Raw genomic sequence first — 17081 nt, forward strand, 5'->3', positions numbered from 1 at the left:
AGTTTTAAAAAAGTGATGTTTGCCACTTTTTAAAGGAACTCACTATGGCGTCTATGTATTCTTACCCACTGAATCTGGATACCATTTGTGAATAAGCCATTCAGAACTTGCATTCCCTATTGGACAGGATCTCTAGTGCTGTGAAAAAAATAAAATAAATAAAATAAAATAAAATAAAAAATGCTGAACATTGCATATAACTTATATTGTAAGAAATACTGTACATTTGAGGAAGACTTTATCGCATCTGAGGAGCTGTAAAGAAAAAGGCATGAAGGACTCCAAGAGAATTTTTTTTAAAGGAAAAGAAAAAAAAAAAGAAGATGGGAGGACAATTTAAAAACCAGAAAAACAAACAATGCAGACCAAGAGGAAACGCGGTCTTATGAGCAAATGGACCAACTGCCAGTCATGTCTTCTCCTTTTATTTTATTTTTATTTTGTTTTTTTGTTTCGATTGGTTTTTATTTTGGTTTCTTTTTTTGTTTTTCTGTTTCCGGGGAGGGGGAGGGGGCTGGCTAGAACGGTTTTGATGATGCATTAACTAACTAACTAACTAAATAACTAAATAAATAAAACCTGTAGGGAGATCATTCATTTTGGGCCACGGGCCCTTTGCATAGGAAGTACCAATGGTGTCAGGCAATCAGTGTTAACATGCGGACATTGCCAACAAGGGGGTTTCAGATAGCCATTCTCCAGGTCTCTACGCATTGTGAACAAGTTCCTGTAATTGTTGTTTGTATGTATAATTCAACGCACCAAAATAAGAAAGATGTAGATTTATTTCATCCTATTATACAGACTGAATGGTTGTATAAATTTATTTACTGCTAGCGATAAGACCTGCTCTTTTTTTTTTTTTTGTTTTGTTTTGTTTTGTTTTCATATTTTTTCCTCTTTTTTTTTTTTTTTTTGGAGAATAAACTAGATTAAATTCTGTTGACTTAACAGTGTTTTGTGCTTGGGGGTGGGGAAAGGAATATTTTTCTTTCTTTATTAATTTTTCTTAGCATTTGTTTGGATGGTATTTATGACATAGTGACCACGGGTACGGGAATGTCTGTCTCTGCGCTCATGTTGACAGCCAAAGCAATGTTTGCAGTGGCTTGATGATAAAAAAAAAGATAAATCACAAAGAACAAAGGAGGAAAAAAAAAAAACCCTCAAAAATAAATGGACTGCATGTTAGTGTAACCCCACTGTCCGGTGTGTGCTCCCTGTCCCTTTGTGTCCCTGTCCCTGTCCCAGCCCAGCCGCTGCCCCTGCGTGATTTCGGGCTCCCACATGGGATGGGTCCCTTTGGGTCTCAGGCAACGATGACCAAACTGGTGTTGAGGACAATTTGGGGCTGGGATAAGTGAAAAAGGTACAGCAGGGTCCTTATGATCGTGGTTGCTTTAGAAAAAAGCAAAGGTTTGGGACAGGAGCTGGGAAAGCACATTCTGCTCTGTCTCATTGGGTACTCAGTGACAGATAAACAAGAGACAGTCGAGATCTTGATGTAAAATCAGGATGGAGCAGATCTGCCCTTCTCTTGGAAGGGTGGGCAGAATCTATTATGAAAAGCTGGATTTGATGAGAGAAGAAAATACACAAAAATTCAAAGGCCATTAGCCAGTCCGGTCCTGCAGGAACTCTCTTTGAAACAGTGCAATTTTAATTAATATTACTATTGATAACAGCAGAGTTTGGCTCTTATTGTTCATTTCTGGTGATTTAATTCTTAGGAATCCATCCTTCTTTTAGTTTTCAGAGTTAACTCATCCAGCTTCTTTATACTATCACAAGGATTGGGAATTCACCTTCCAAATGAAGGGTTAAACTTCTTATCAAACCACTCCATTTGCTGGAGATTTAAGCTCAGTGTGATAAGGCAGAGGTGACCGAGGCTGTGAGAAAACGCTTGAAAAATCCCAAACAAAAATACAACCCCCAAACACAGAAAACCTCAACAGACGTGACCTGCAAATTACTTTTATATTTTTAATGCTGGGTGAAATATTTCACCCAGAAATATGCGTACCCCTGCCTTTCGGTGCCAGGTGGGTGGAAAAATGTCATCATGTCTGTCAGAGCTGTTTGAACCCACTTTCTCTTGGGTGATGTCTGGAGGGAGGGGTAACAGTGGCATGGTCTGATCTGCTGCTGCAGGGTGGCTCACACCAGCCAGGGTTTTTCATGTAAGGAATAAAACACTTCAAAACTTTCAGGATGATTATACAGATACAGATAGTTGGTGATTTGAGAATGGGGGAGGCAGGGCAGAGGGTTGACCTTTATTTGGGCTCTTTCTCCCCTGTTTCTAAATGAACCTGGTTAAAGTATTTTGACCATAAAGGAGGATTTGGCAGATGGAAGCGGAACAGGCAGTAATGGTTTTGTGATGTTGTATATTCTTTCCTTTCTTCTCTGTTGACAAAAATGTGTAAAAAAAAAAAAAGTCAGAACAAATGGTACACATTTAAAATCTTATGTTAATCACCTTTCTGCTTTCTCAATGAATATTTTAAGCATAAAGACTAAATGTTGAAATAAAACAGAGTGAAGAATTACCGAGATGCAAATGGAGATCTTGTTGGCTCCTAATTAATCATCTGTGAACTATAAAGCTATTTTCAATTAGCCTGAGAAATCAAAGGAAATAATCATCTTTGCTGATATTAAGCTTGAGAGATTATTATTTTTTAATTCGCAATGCCACAACCTTTCCCTCCTTTTGCTCATCAACAGATTGCAGTTGGACTAAAATATTGATTCCAGGACCTCAACAATGGCAAAAATTAGAGGAGGATTTGCATGGCAGAATTTTGCAGTCAGAATTTTTTTTTCCATTTGCTTTAGATGAACTGGCTCCTGAGTTTCTCTCTTTAACTCCCTTTTCCTCAAAAGTTCTTGAAATACCTTCTTGCAGTTTTCTTCTGATGTTGTTTCACAGGTCTTAGGGGCATTGAGTGAAATGAAGCAGGATTGGGGCCAGCCCAGAGAATGAGCATCCTGTAAAGGACACAAATGGAGACACTCTGTCTGCATATATGCTAGGAAATATATACATTTTGTCTAGAGACTTCTTACATCAATTATCTTCTATTTCAGTGTCAGGAGGAGGATGAACAGAATCCCTAAGATCACATCCCCCCAACTACCACATAAGATGCTAAAGTAACATTAGTGTTCTACCAATTTCTCAATTAATTTTTATTTTTTTAAATTGTATTCTCTTTGAGCAAATTTTAATGTCTTGAAGAGTTTTGTTTGTGTGTTTGTGCTTATGTTTTACATTTATTTTGTTTTGTTTGCTTGGGTGGACTTTTATTCCTTCTTTTCTTCCCTCTGATGGCTAAAATCTGGTTTACAGAACAGGCTGAGAACTGTTGTTCTTGGGCAAACACCTTGTGAATGGCCACTCTGCCTTTCTTCATTGCTGGGATTGCAGGGAAGAGCTGACGATGGGCAGGTTGGAGCAGGAAAACCCTCTGAGTCAGGGCTCCACTTTGGTAATCTATATTGTGCAGAGAACACCAGGGAAGTCATTAGTGGGGTCAAATCTTGTGGTCTTCTTGCAGGGGAAAATTTCTTTTGGGAATTTGAGTGAGTAATCAGCTGCTGTGCTGCTGTGTCTGTTGCAGCTGCATTTTACACCGAGCAAAACTCCACTGAAATCAGTGGAAAGATTCCTAATGAGCAACGCAATGAGACTTGAATCAAGACATCTTATGTATTATTTTCAACCTTCTTACCTTGATTTACCCAGCCTGCAGAGGAGGAGGCTGAGGAGAGGCCTCATAGCAGTGTACTGAGCTTCCTCACCAAAGGGGATGTGCAGTGGCAGGAATGATGTCTCCTCTCTGGTGACCAATGACACGACCCGAGGGCACGGCCTCAAGCTGAGTCAGGGCAGGTTTAGGTTGGGTATTAGAAAATTCTTCACTCAGAGGGCGCTTGGGCACTGGCACAGCCTCCCTGGGGAAATGATCACAGCACCAGCCCTGACAAAATTCAAGGAGTGTTTGGACAACGCCCTCAAGGCACAGGGTGTGACTCCTGGGGCTGGGAGTTGGACTCTGATTCTTGTGGGTCCCCTCCAACTCAGGATATTCCAAGATTCCAGGCTCTCAGTTAATATTTTAGCTCTACTGTTCCCACACTGTGCAAACAGCTGTTGTGATATTGAAGGATATTTTTAAGATTACCAGCCTCAGTGCTTTGAGGTTGAAAAAATTAGAAATACTGCAATTAGTGCAATTTGCAAACTTTTAATTTTTATTCTGTGTTTTTGAATCACAAGTTAACCTAGGATGCATCTGGACTTGCATTAAGGTTCAGATTAGCAATGTGTTTTTAAAGTGATTTCCTCCAAAATGGTAGTTCCACCTTGGAGTGAGGAGATTTTACCCTGGCTCATGAAACTTGGTTTCCTTAGACTTCCCCCTACTACACTCATGGCAACTCAGGCCTCAGAGCCAGAATAAAACTACACTGAAGTAACCCCCAAAATATGGTCTTTGAGTCCTCAACATGGGCTGTTTTCCCCTCCAGAATCACTTGTATTTCTAATGTCCACAGACTCATAGACCACAAGTTTTCATACTCCTTTTTGGTCACTGAGACTCTTGGTTCACTCAAGACTGGTTTTTAATCTGGGGAAGAATCAGATGGGTGATGAAGGGACAAGAGGGAACCTGTTTTGTTTTTTGTAAATCTTAGGGGGTGTTTGGGACAGCAAACCAAAAGAAGTTCTTATTGAAAAAACCCTGAAAAGTAAGCCTTTCAAATGTCCTATTTACCCCTTCTAAAAAGGTTCTATATGGCATTGGAAAACTCAACCCAGTCTTGTCACATGGAAACAGATACTAAATATGTGATCATCATTAAGATGCCAAGTTTCACACCCTGAACTCTGCTTTGTGGGTGCAGAACTCAGTGGCATCTAAAGCCAGAGATGTGCCTGTATTTGTCGTGCCTGCATTTGTCCTTCAGAATATAAAATTCTTTACAAATACTATGTTCATCTCTGAACTGCAAATCCAGTACTTAATTTCTTCCTCTTCCTCCCATCCCTAAATCTGGGGAGAAGGTATGTTATAAGGATAAATCCATCACTTGTGCAGAGTTTGGATGCAGGTTGATGGGCCCCATGTAAAACCCACCAGCTTTGACATGTCTGCAGGACAGCAGCGGGGAGGAGTGACCAAAATGCAGATCCATAGCTCAGGAAAGGCAAAGTCCTCTCTGTGCCCTGGATGAGGCAAAGGAAAAAAACCAGGTGTGACTGTCACATGTAGAAAGAATAATAGAGGAGGAGAGAGAGTGTGAATAATTCAGTCTGGTGTTTCCTAACATTTTGGTGGCTGATTTTTTAATCTTCACACTGCTTTTTTTTTTTTTAATGAAATTTTTGTTAGCATTCCTCTGTAGAAATACTCATGTACAGGTATAGGTGGGTGCTTATGGGTGGTGTGGACTCGCTACCTTGTCACAAATGAAATTATGTGTGTGTTGTGCCTAGGTGTGTCTGTACCCAGGGACCTGGAGGGCCCCTTTGTCACCTCTCTGTCTGTGCTGGTTCTGTGTGTGCCTGTGTGCATATCTGAGCTGCAGCTCTGCAGAAACCAAGGCACAACACAAATGTATAGCAAATTTATACCTGTTTCACACAATTCCCTGAGGCTATGCAGACTCCCGGGTGCATGTTGGATCACTCTATTGTAGAAGTATATTTCCCTTGTTATAAGTTTAAATTAAGACTTTGACCTGAAGCTCAACTCATTTTTTTCTCTCAAGGTACAAAACACCTGGTTATTTAACCTGTCCTTTTACATTTCCACTCTGGGTTACTGTCGACTGCAGAGGCACTGAAATAATTAATGAAAACCTGTCCTCTGGGAAGACAGAAGTGACTGAAATGCTCAGAGAAATTTTGCTTGCAAGCCTCACATGCTGCTGTTCATGTTAACGTGGATAATTAGTGAACCACCTGCATGCCTATTTAGACTTAGCCCATGACCATTTTAATTCCCAATTATTATTGCATTGTAATATTACAGTGCAACTGGTTTTTTTTTCACTTTTTGTTAGAATCACATTAACCTTCTTACACTTCCTGAGTGGATAACTCTTTTCCTGCTAAATCACAAATTTCAGTGCATAACCTGGGGTGGCCCCATGGCTGCAGGTAGCACGGCTGCCTGCAGACCTGCATTTCTTTATTCCAAGTCAGAATACAATCCTTCAGCTCCTGTTCTGCTTTTAATACACTCTTCCCTGATATTCAAAGGGATAAAGTCATAGAGGAGCTTCTCTCAGCTGCAACCATTGTGAAAAATTAAGTCAGAAGGAATGGAGAAGTCACAGCATGGGCTGCTGTGAATGCAGGGGGGTGATGGTGACTTGTTTTTGACACTGGTGGTTTGTTCCCCCTCATATCAAGACTGCCCAAAGCTAGGAAGGGTACAGGATTCCTCTCTGCAAGAGGTGAAGTTGCCTCCCTTGCAAAACCTCAGGCCAGTGACAGAAGGTCATCCCCCTTCTCCACGCATGCAGAAATGATGGCTGATGAATTTACTTCCTGCAGCGTCGCACTGGAGCAGATTTATAGATTCTGTGATAAATTTTAAACTATATTTAGGGACTCTGAGGAAATAGTAATGAATAGACACAGGTCCTGAACTGTTATTCTTGATTGTAGCTGCTTCATAATAGACTTTTTTTAAAAAAGTATCAGTATGGGACAGGAAGTGGAGGGGAATATAAAATTATGCTGAGCCCAGAAAAAGGAGGATCCTCAAGTAGGAATTGAACAAGACCCATGGGAAAGCCAAAAATGAGGAAGGAGGGACTGAACATATGATGGATTTCTGAACAGTCACCCAGGGTCTTTCCATTAATAGCAGGCAGGATGTTTTCCTTTATGAAAACCCGATTAAGTTTGTCAGACACTGATAACCTTTCTATAAGGATTTTCCTTCTGTGTACTGGATGCATGGACCTAGAAGGGATATTCTTGCCTATTTATTTCCTAGGGTGACTTTTCCATAAAATCCTGGACATCCAAAAAGAGTTATGCTTCCATCTGCTCCTGCCAACCTCATTTTTATTTAGGAGACCTTTTCCAAAGGGGTCATGGGAGAGGAAGGTGAAAGCCTATGGATTTGATAATGTATATTTGTCCCTGTCATCTCTGCATAGGTACTTCATGGACGTCATAGAGGAATGGTTGTTTTTTGTTTTACCGAGTTGTCCTTTTGCATCAAGAAAGGTAAAACAAGGCTCTGGTGTGGACATCTCTCCTTATCACTTCATTGGAAAATTGACTGGAAGTTTTATCACACAAACCTTGGGCAGCAAATTCTGCATCTCTGCTCTGAGTTGCTGTTTCAGTGTCCTGTCTCTCAGCTCTTGCCCTTGGAGTGGACAACACCCAGGTGTTCCTTGGCTTCTGGCTTTAGCAGCACGTCTCAGATTTCACTCGCCTGTGGTGCAGAGAATTTCTGCCCAAACTGCTCCTGACCTGTCTGAGTGGAAGGAGTCGGTCTCTGGAATATTTCTTTTTTTTTTTTTTTTTTCTTTTTAAGCATTGAGACAGAAGAGAGATAGGAGGCAACAAGCTTTTCAAGCCTCTTGCATTCTCAAAGATCTCAGGATAACCAAGCATTTAAGTGCTTGCTTTACTGGAGTATGATGGATCAGCACAGAGTGACTAAGCAGATCAGACATGATTTATGATGTTTGGGGAGATGAGGAAATCCCATGTTTTCATGGAATTTTCTTTCCATTCCCACTGGTCTACTTGATCCACCTCTCTGACATGATGTCATGTATCTTCACTGTGCATGTAGAGCCAACAGCTCTCCAAATCAAATCTGTCTTCAGACTTTGATGACCAGGTCTTCATGTCAGTGTTGCTAAAATCAGTTCCCAAGTCTCATTCTCTGCTCACTCTCAGGAACTACTGAATTCTCTCTTCAGGCTATTGGATAACCAAATTTTCTCTCTTCTCCACCACAAATCTCATGGCTTAGGAATAAGCTATTTTTCCTTTAAGGCAGTGGAAGTCTGTAGTCACTGACAACCCAGGCACATGGAAGGGAAAACATCTCTCATGCTTATAGGAGTTTATTGATTTCAATAAGTGCTCTGACTGAGATTGATCCATATAAACATATTCCTACTGTTGCAGGATAATCAGAAAGATTTCCAGGTGCTTTTAGATAACTCTGTAATGTAATTTAAACATAAACTTTGACAATTTTTCAGTTTGGTGGCTGATTGTGACTTAGGAGCATGGGTAGTTTACATAGCCTAGGTGGGGATGCGCCCTCTCCACAGCTTATGGGTGTGGAGATATTTGTGTTCCCAGTACCTGCAGTATGGGATTAGGAGCAGTGTGAGAGACTCACAGGTGAGTCTACAGGAGATATAGCACATTGAAACAGGTGATGGGGTGACCACCCACAAACGTGACCAGATTGACTTTCAAAATAATTTATTCTGCATCCCTTTTGCTAAACCAAAGTGAAACCTTTCCTGTGTATAAAAACACATGATCTCACTTCAAAAGACCCTGCACTCAAATATCTGAGTCCTAATTTCTGAGACTATTCCCATCTCATATAATCCATCTTTAAGGCCTTTAGTCTTGGCTAGATCTGCTACTTGTGTTCAGCAATGCACCTTGAAGCATTAAGTGCAGCAGGATAGATTCTGATGATTTAGCAGTTGATTCAGAAATAAAAATCAACCCAAATCCTGATCTTATGGAAGAGGTGGCTTCTGAAAACCCCCTCTCCTCTCCCTTGAGGCGTTGATGGAAAACCTCCTGCCTCGTTTGTCGACTTTGGCAGAGCCCTGAGTGAAGGTTGGGTTTCCTGGGCTGTCAGCCATTCTTGGTCCTCAGAGGAACAGACAACCTGCTACAGGTGATCAATAGATGCCATTGCCTGCTCTGGTGTGTGAGGCTTTTCAAAAAGAAACCCCCAGGAGGAGAGTCAAGCCTGGGATGTGATCTTGACCACGCTCAGTTGACATTCAGTGAGAGGCAGTCATGAAGGTGGAGCCTTCCTTCCAAATGTTCACAGCGCATGTGCCTAAGGCAATGAAAAAAACAGAAGAAAAAGAGTTGTCCAAACCTTCTCTGTCACTTTTTTTTTTTTTTTTGGTTTTTGTTTGTTTGTTTGTTTTTGGTTCTGTTTTGCTTTGTTTCGGTTTTTTGTACCAGTATCCCGGTGGTTTTTTTGCCTCCTTCATACCTAGGGAAAGTGGACTGGAGCCATCATTTGGGCTGGTCCTTTAAAATTTTAGGTAGTCAGGAGAAGCCTATTTCTGCCCTCAGTTGTACCAGTGTAATTGGTATTGGTGGTGTCAGAGCTGTGACACCAAGGCTAGAATTAATCCAGAAAGTTATGTTTTATACCCATTAGTTGAGCAGCATGAAATAGGAGCAACATTTGTGTCCAAACTATATTTGCAGTGAGTATCTGTTAGCAATGTTTCTGGTTTTGAGAAAAGGCTTTTATTTAGAATCCTCTGATGCTCAAAACCTGCATCAGTGCTCATGAGAGCTGGCCAGTGACTCACGGGGACACTGAAATACCTGAGGTTTCCTCCTGCAACAAATTTCTGACTGTTCATTACCAGGACCATTTTGCATGTTTCTCTACCATCAAGTCTTGGTATTAGGTCCTTAGACCAGGTTGAATGTCCAGCTGGAGACATGAGCTTTCCAGGTCTATCTAATAAAATATGTGCCCTCAGGCTTAAGGTTTCCCAGGATTCAAATGCAAGGTTTACTCACCAGTACTTGTCTGGAGCTTCTCAACAGCAAGTAGAGAGAAAAAGGCGCTTGTAAAGTTTTAATCTTATGGCTATTTTAGATATTCTTTTTAGAATGCCATCCACATCCTGGAAAGGCCCATTTCTTTCATGGAGCAGCTCTACTGAAGATGTGGGCTTTGCCAATATCTGGAAATGAGAGAGATAAGTCCCAGCCAGAAGTGACTGCATGCAAAGCAAGGATGACTTTGCTGGGCTTTGACCTTCCCACAGAAGATTTTCTGGTTCGTTTGGAAGTGGCCATGCACTATTTGACTGCAAAGGATTTTCCAAGGAATCCAGTTTAAGAGAGAGACTCCTAATGCTCCTCTTCTAAAAACCTCCACCCAAAATGGCATCCCAGTAAAGCCTCTGAGGCCCAAACCTTTTCAGATCTGTGCATCTTTGTTTTTGTGTCAAAACTGTGCTCAGTGCTGCAGTGATTCTTCTTTATGTTTATTATGATCAACTAATTTGCATTAATCAGTTTTTTTTTTTTTTGGTATCAAAAGGGCTCCTGGCAGCAGCAGCAATAATTATAGACACAAATAATTTCAATATTTATCTTATCTAACATCTAAGCATGTATTTGGAGGGCACCCAGACACAGCAATAATGTTAAAGAAGCTTGAAATGCCATTATATAGGTAAATAAACAAACACATAAATACTTTGATTCTCAGCTACATAAAATTAATGCTTCACACATCTTAAGGGGATGTTATTTCATGGCAAAGCATTGTTAAAGCTCTAAAATCAAGTCAGGACTACTGAGGCCTACTTTAACTTGTTCATTTAACCTTCTGCAATATTATGGTCATGTAGATACAAATTTATGAAGTGGCCATTAAAAATTATATATTTTTTTCCTTACTTACATTAGCTTTGACTTTATTTGGGATGGTGGCAGAGATCTTTAGGCTCCGATGTCTAATTCTGTGAATTATTAGTTTTTCACCTTTTTGCACATCTGAAAAATGGAGCTAATTAACCTCCTGTCATCAAACATTGTGAAAGCATTTGAGAGGCAAAGTATTGTATCTCCTTCATTATGCAAGAATAACAATGCACTTCTGAGGGTGAGGCTAAAAGCTTCAAAGCTAAATGAAAAAATCACTGCCATAATAACACCAACCCCATCCAACTGCAATCAGTGACCTCAGAAATGCCAAAAGCCACTTTACAATAAACCTGCTATTGCAGGACTTTGCCATGGCAGGAACAAGGTGAGGCTCTCTCTGAGAAATTTTGTTTTCTGAGATTAAAATCCTGATAGATCTCCTAAATCTGCGACCATGCCAACACACAAAGCACGGCTGTGCAAAAAAATCAGTGGTTGTTTCAGCTGTCAATCTTAAAAAATATTAGATATTAATAACATGAAAAATAATTGTGGCTACTAAAGACTGTTAGATTGTGGCACTGCATTGGGTTCTTCTCACAGCAGCTAAGCTCCTGGTGAGTCAAATAAGTTTGTAGTCTCCCCGAAGCTGGGTTTTGTTTTCAAGTTAGTTTTACTAAAAAAAATAACATATGAAAGGAATGGAGACTCATTTCAAAACTGAGCTTGAAGGTGACAGAAAAAAGTTGTGGGGAAATTAATCCCCAAATATATAATTTCTACATTTTCAAAATATTTCTCTTTTGGAAATGTATTTACTTTCATGCTTAAAAAGCAAAAACTTTTGATATTTCCTTTTGTAAAAGCACTCTGCATAAAAAAGGGATTTACTTTAAAAAAAACAACTAACCAACCAAAAAATACATTAATAAGGCAAATTAATGTGAAAGTTTTAGGGTCAAGTTGAACAAAATATTTTGCCTTAACCTATAATGCATTTAAAAATAATTCAGCACAAAATGAAAAATTAATATTAACCATCTTTAATTTTTTGTATTTCATTTCTAAATGGAATCCCTCCAACAGGAGGGACATTTCTAGCAAAGGGTAATTTTTTACATACCCAGATTATTCTTGGACCTAATCTGCTCTCTTTGTGATCAATAACTGAGCTAGGCCAACACAGCCTGACTTCAGAAATCCCATCATTAACAGGGATTGTGACATTTTACTGCTCTTTTTAGGCACCATGTAGAGATATCCAGTGTAAGAGAAGCTTTATTTTATCTACGACAGACATACTGAATGTACCCATGAATGAGATCACACGTTTCTGTCCAGGCAGAACCACGAACAGCAATGGTGCCACATAAAAAGAGCTTCTGCATACATGTGCAAGGTGAGAAGCTGGTCTTCTGGGCTGGGCACAAAAATGTAAAGGCTTTAAATGATGAAGTTATTAATTCAGCTCTCAAATAATTGTACCTCTTCACACTGGGTTTTTGGCATGAAGATTTCTAAGTCAATCTTTCCAGAAGAGCACTAAGATGTAGAGGACTTGAGGGATTGCATTCTCTTCTCTTCTCTTCTCTTCTCTTCTCTTCTCTTCTCTTCTCTTCTCTTCTCTTCTCTTCTCTTCTCTTCTCTTCTCTTCTCTTCTCTTCTCTTCTCTTCTCTTCTCTTCTCTTCTCTTCTCTTCTCTTCTCTTCTCTTCTCTTCTCTTCTCTTCTCTTCTCTTCTCTCCTCTCCTCTCCTCTCCTCTCCTCTCCTCTCCTCTCCTCTCCTCTCCTCTCCTCTCCTCTCCTCTCTTCTCTTCTCCTCTCTTCTCCTCTCCTCTCTTCTCCTCTCTTCTCCTCTCTTCTCTTCTCTTCTCTTCTCTTCTCTTCTCTTCTCTTCTCTTCTCTTCTCTTCTCTTCTCTTCTCTTCTCTTCTCTTCTCTTCTCTTCTCTTCTCTTCTCTTCTCTTCTCTTCTCTTCTCTTCTCTTCTCTTCTCTTCTCTTCTCTTCTCTTCTCTTCTCTTCTCTTCTCTTCTCTTCTCTTCTCTTCTCTTCTCTTCTCTTCTCTTCTCTTCTCTTCTCTTCTCTTCTCTTCTCTTCTCTCTTCTCTCTTCTCCTCTTCCACCCACTGTCTTTCCAAGACAAGTTAAATGTCCCATCACAGAGGTTCCAAGGACAGATGTAGGTTCTTTCCAAGGCAAGAAATCGTCTCAGATGGTTTCAGAAACCTCATCCTGAAGGGCAGGTATCTTGCCAGGTTCACAGAATGTGCATTTTTTTACTTCTTTAGGACAGACTTTTGGAAGGTTGCTAAAATATTGTGATACAACAGATTCTTCCAAGGCATCAGGTACTGGTGGGGAAAGAGAAGTCAGCCTACATGAGCTAAAGCTGTGTATTTTCACAAGTCCTTCAGCTGCTCCCCCATAATCCAGAAACGTAGGGGTGTAAATCCCAATCTAATATCTTGGTTATGTTTGTTCTACTGCTAATAATAGCTCCACCTACTAGACATGGGGCATAACTCACTGACATTTGCAAGGCCATCTGGGTCTTACAAGTGAGACACAGTGTGAATCAAATGTAACAAAAGCAGTGCTGAAATTTCTAATTTTTGCTAACAGGGGTCTTGCCAGCCTGGAAATGGGGGATTCCTGACAAGAGAACCCCAGGAGAGAGCTCACAAAATTTTTCACACCTTGCCTTTTATCTCCCACTCCTAAAAAGGTTAGTAAAAAAGAATAAATCTCTTGGGAACATGGGCAGGCTGTTGCTCAAACCAAAGTTTGATTTAAGAGAGGAACAACCCATCAGGTCAAGAGAAATGGTTAAGTGCAGCAGCGCTCAGTTACCTCTGCGTGACCTTCCCAGCAAACATGGACGGGAGCCTTTCAGCAGCGCTGCAGATGTTGGATGACTCTGCTTGTGCTGTTGAAAGACAGGGGTGATAAATAGCATTTGAGCCACGTTTCTCCCCTCCTTCAGGCAGAATTTGAGAATTTCAGGTATACAGCCCTGGGAGAGTGATTCACGAGGTACCACTCGCAGCGGCTTCCTCCAAGGGAGAAAGCTGACACTTCCAGGACACTGACCTCAAGCCCATATGCATTTTATGTGTTTCAGCACCCTCAGGAAAACCACAATTAGACGTTGCCTCCCTGTATTTAACACTCAGAGATGAGAAAACAACAAGGCTGGGGAGCGAATGCTTGAAAAACAAAATATCAGAGAGGAAAAGAAAAAACCCCAACCAACTCTGACACCACTTGGGTAAATTGGAGCTTGTTTGGAAGTGAACTGAATTCCTTTTTTACATCTCTCCACATGATCACTGTGCAGAAAAACAACACCTCAGCCAAAAAAAAAAAAAAAAAAAAAAAAAAAAAAAAAAAGGGGCAAACCCACACAGATTTTGCACTTTGTAGAGGCAAATCTGCCTTTGTTATACAACTCTGTCTGGCCAGGCTGAGCCTTGCACCCCTCCTCGTGCCTTCCCCTCCCGTGCAGCACATGAGCTCGAGACATTGGCAGCTGAGTGTAGGCAGGATCTCAGATATCACGGCAATATAAATAAATAGAGAATGATGAGATAAAATACACGGGCAGATGGAGGTGCTGATAGTGAGATAGGCTGATAGGGTGGTCAGGGTTACTGTGCCTTAGCACATGCATAAACACGTGAGTTGTACCCCTTACCCTGGGGGCAAAATATCCAGCATCCAACATGACACACACGTGGCCATTCAGCCAAAAGTACTCCAAAGCCTTCAGGAAGAATAAATCTTACCTTGTATGGAACACTTAGAGTAACAGCCTTTTGTATTTTTTTAAAGAAATGTTTTTTTAACGGCATATATTCAGAAGTGGGACAGGCATGATTTGACCCCAAGGTTTCAAACAAAGATAAAACCTCCAAACACTCCAATATTTCCCATACCAATCACCACATTTTAGGTAGGCAAATACCCAGTTACTAAGCTGAGAGATGCTTCTATTATGAGAAATGTCCAAATGGCCATTGGACAAGTGATTTTTTTGTTACATTTCCAAACATTCATAGAGTGGTTTGGAAAAGTCCTTAAAGATAGTCTAGTTCCAGTCTCCCTGCCATGGGGAGGGATGCTTTCCACTAAACCAAGCTGTTCCAAGCCCTGTCCAACCTGGCCTTGGCACTTACAGGTATGGGGCTGCTACATCATCTCTGGCAAGATGAATATTAAAGAATATAGATATTCTCAAAATAAAGAATTTCTTCCTTCTAATACCTAAACCTGTCCTTTATCAATTTAAAGCCATTCCCCCTTGTCCTACCGCTCCATGCCCTTGCAAACAGCTCCTCTTCAGCTCTTGTAGCCCCTTCAGGTGTTAACAGGCTGCAATAAGGTCACCCTGCAGCCTCCTCTTCTCCTGTCTGAATAAACTCAGTTGTATAAATCTTTCCTTATAGGGGAGGAGTTTCATCCCTCTAATCATCTTTTTGACCTCTTACTGCTATGAGAACCATCAGAGGAAACATGAGGGGCGTGGGCTGTAGCCTTCTCTTGACACTTGAACAGCTTTCCAGTGTCCAGATGTTATTGTGGACTTGCACAAGCTCAGTGGTGAACCTGAACTCCTGCCCGAATTCCTTCATCCTGCTGTCTGTGAGCCCCTTCCCAAGGATAATGGCCACAAAAAACACATCTCTGGCTCTGGTCTGGTTCGAAACAAAGCCTGTCACTTGCTGGGTATTTTAGCCAGAGCACTGGTGATGATTGGGAACACTGTCTTGTTTCAGGCTCACTTACTGAATTCAGCTTTTGGTGACAAGCAATTAGCACTTTGTAATCTCTGGTGTGGAGGGCAATATATATGTTTTAATAAACAGAAGATTTTTACCAGGGACTAAACACTGCCTGAATTTGCTGAAGGAATTTGTCACCAAAATAAATAAGGGAAGTGTTTAAAAATCATGGCACATGGGTATTTTTAGGGTAAAATGCTTCCTTTGTGAAAAATAACTATTTGAAGCTTTTTGCGTTTTTCATTTCCAAATGGCATTTTCCTTGAAGGATTGACCTAATTTATATTAAAAGAAAGAGATAAGAAAGAAAAGTTTTAAATGACTTCCAAATGGTACTCAACAATTCATTTTCAGATGAAGAAAATGTTTTGAGCTGACTCAACAACATTTTTGTTGTTGTTGTTTGTTTCATTAAAACCAAATGAAAACATTCAAACTTCCCCTTTTGCTTTTCTTTGACTCTTGTAATTTTTTCCTCTGCATTTATTATGCTTGGCCCTGCTGCTGGAAAATGCAGTAACTCTCTGAAGTGAATCACCACTGGTGACCTCTTTGAAAATAATTTTGGCGATACACCTCAAATATCTCCAATCTTTCACATCTTTCCTCAGGTCTGAGCATTTGTTAATTAAGCATTGCCACACAGTGCCAAGGGAAGAAAGCTATTACCATAAAATGAATGCAGGATTTTATGTGACCCTGTTGGAGATATCAGGGTTGTCATTTTTTCCAAGCCAGGAGTAAAACTGAAATTCTTGTAGCGTTTCCTCCTCAAACCACAATAGGTGATTCTGCACCACTGTTGGGGTTGTCTGTCCATGTAAAGTGGTCAAGAATGCAGCCACAAGTAACTATGGCTTAGAAATTATGATTTTATTTTTTTTAATATGGATAAATGACACTCTCCAAACCACAATGTTGCCTTGTCTGGGATGTTTCACAGAGGCTAATCAGGCACTGGTGCAAAAATAAAGAAAAAAAAAAAAACAAACCAACAACTGAACTTTCTGTGGATGTGCAATGCAAACAAAACCACAGCTTTGCCTTCCCCACCCTTGCACCAAAACTATGTTGAGGTTTTGGAAAGTATATTCATATTTTCATTTTCACTCCTCCAAGGTAGGACAAGAAGCAGGATGTGCTGAAATACCACAAATGGCTGCCTGGTCTGGGGAGGTTTCCAGCACGTTTTTGCAGGGCTCAGGATAACTCTTGCTCATGAGCAGGTTTGGAGGTGGGGCCTTTCCCGTGAGTGCAAACCTTCCCCAGCCTCGCTGTCCTAAGTGTAAAGACTGAATCTTTGACTGAGAATGGGTCTGGCTTATGGATACAAAGAGGGAAAAAAAAAAATCTTCATTCCTAAACTAGAATGGCAAAATCACAGAATATCCTGAATTCGAAGAGACACACAAGGATCATCAAATCCGACTCCTGGCCTTGCCCAGGACAGCCCCAAGATCCCCACCAAGTGCCTGAGAACATTTTCCAAGCACTCCTTGTGCTCTGGCAGCCTTGGGGCCATGACCACTTCCTTGGGGAGACTCTGCCAGTGCCCAACCACCCTCTGGGTGAAGAACTAATGTTAGTTCAGCCCTGGCCAAGTTTTTATTGAGGATGCAAAACTTTCTTTTCTCATTGAAATCAAGGTAAA

Source organism: Melospiza georgiana, chromosome 4 (assembly GCF_028018845.1).
Source record: "Melospiza georgiana isolate bMelGeo1 chromosome 4, bMelGeo1.pri, whole genome shotgun sequence".
NCBI lineage: Eukaryota > Metazoa > Chordata > Aves > Passeriformes > Passerellidae > Melospiza > Melospiza georgiana.